This window comes from Tamandua tetradactyla, chromosome 12 (assembly GCF_023851605.1).
Source record: "Tamandua tetradactyla isolate mTamTet1 chromosome 12, mTamTet1.pri, whole genome shotgun sequence".
Taxonomy (NCBI): Eukaryota; Metazoa; Chordata; class Mammalia; order Pilosa; family Myrmecophagidae; genus Tamandua; species Tamandua tetradactyla.
The window spans coordinates 90,975,118-90,976,711 of record NC_135338.1 but is presented as its reverse complement, the minus strand read 5'-3'; the positions used below and the strand labels follow the sequence as shown (position 1 = coordinate 90,976,711).

Here is a 1,594-nt window from a genome sequence, read left to right as displayed (position 1 = left end):
CTATTAGGATTTATTCTGTTTGGAGTATGTTGTACTTTTTGGACATGCATATTTATGTCTTTCAAAAGAGATGGAAAATTTTTGGCCATTATTTCCTCAAACAGTCTTTCTTCCCCCTGCCCCTTCTCTTTTCTCCTGGTGACACCTAAGACATGTATTTTGCATACTTTGTTCTGTCACTCAAATTCCTGATAAACTGCTCAATTTTTTTTCTGTTCTTTTCTCTATATGTTCTTTTATCTGTAAGAGTTCAATTGTCTTGTTACTTGCTGATTCTTTCATATGCCTATTCAAAATTGCTGTTGTATGCTTCTCGTGTCTTTTAAATCATCTCAATTGTGGAGTTCATCTCCGTACTTTCTGTTATTTTTCTATTTATACTTTCAGATTCATCTTTATGCTCATACACTATCTTCCTAATATCCTTCATCTGTTTAGCCATATTTCCCTTCATCTTCTTGAATTGATTTAGATTTGTTTGAACTTCTTTGATAAGTTGTTCTAAATTCTCTGTCTCCTCTGAAGTTTTACTTGGCTCGTTTGGCTGGGCAATATCTTCCTTTTTCTTAGTATGGTTTGTGATGTCTTGTCATCTGATTATCTTGGTTTTACTCTAAAGGTCAGCTTCCCTCTCTTGCCTAGGGTTTTATTGTTGCTTGGCTCTGTGTTAAAGCTCTTCTTTGATGTTTAGTCTGTCTTACTCTAAACATTTAGAATAGCCTGTGTTTAATTGATCAGATTTTTGTTAGTCCTTTTTCATCTGATTCTTGCCCTGCATATGCAATACCACTTAATTTTTTTAGATGGCCAGGAAGTAGTTTATTGGTGGGCACAAGTCAGACAAGGGCAGTGCTGGCAAGCCGTCATGAGTGCTGGGCCTGGACTTGTACAAGGGGCCAGGATTGGGGATGTATTTGACCCCACAAACATTCAGGATGAAGCATTTCTCAGCCACCATGTCTTTGAATTCATCAGCATTAAACTTGGTAGAGGCCTGCTTGTTGGAGATATAGATTTTCTGGCACTCAGAGAACTTGAACTTGGCCCTACGCGTGGCCTCGATCACATACTCCTTGTTTTGAAGCTTGGTGCATATGGACATGATGAGGTGACTGAGGTGGACCCTGGCCACCGTACCCTGGGGCTTTCCAGACACTTTGCATACCTGTCTAGAGCCTCTGCTGGGGATGGCGTGAGGTCAGACAGGATCATCAAGAGGAAATGGCTCCAAGGACCCTTAGGGCAGCCCACAGTAGCAACAGGCTATGTCCACTACCAAGGAGGCTGCTGTCTGCAGCCACTGCACACAGGATTCCACAGGGGAAGGGGGAGATTGGCTTAATTGGTGGCAGTGCAGTACAATTTCTGAGACTGTACCTTTTGTTCAATTGTTTCACCTCCAGGAGAAAGCTTTCTTTCCTGTGTTCCTTCTCCAGAACAGAGAAAGAAAAAACAGTGGATTTCTTCCACTATCTCTGTCCCTCACTCTTTCTGGTTGTCTGACCATAAAGAGATGGTTTCTCTTGAACGGTTTTTGTTCCATGCCTGCTGAGCAATTCTCAGATTTGGGCTGTTCCAGGCCTAATCTGGGAGG

General features: G+C 41.8%; 1 non-coding gene across 1 annotated transcript; it reads right to left on the bottom strand.

Moving 5' to 3' along the window:
- Positions 1-1,219: 1,219 nt before the first annotated feature.
- LOC143652841 (small nucleolar RNA SNORA70) lies at positions 1,220-1,352 on the bottom strand. The gene has a single exon (XR_013160895.1). It is a non-coding gene; the product is annotated as a small nucleolar RNA SNORA70 (small nucleolar RNA).
- Between the last annotated feature and the right edge of the window lie 242 nt (positions 1,353-1,594).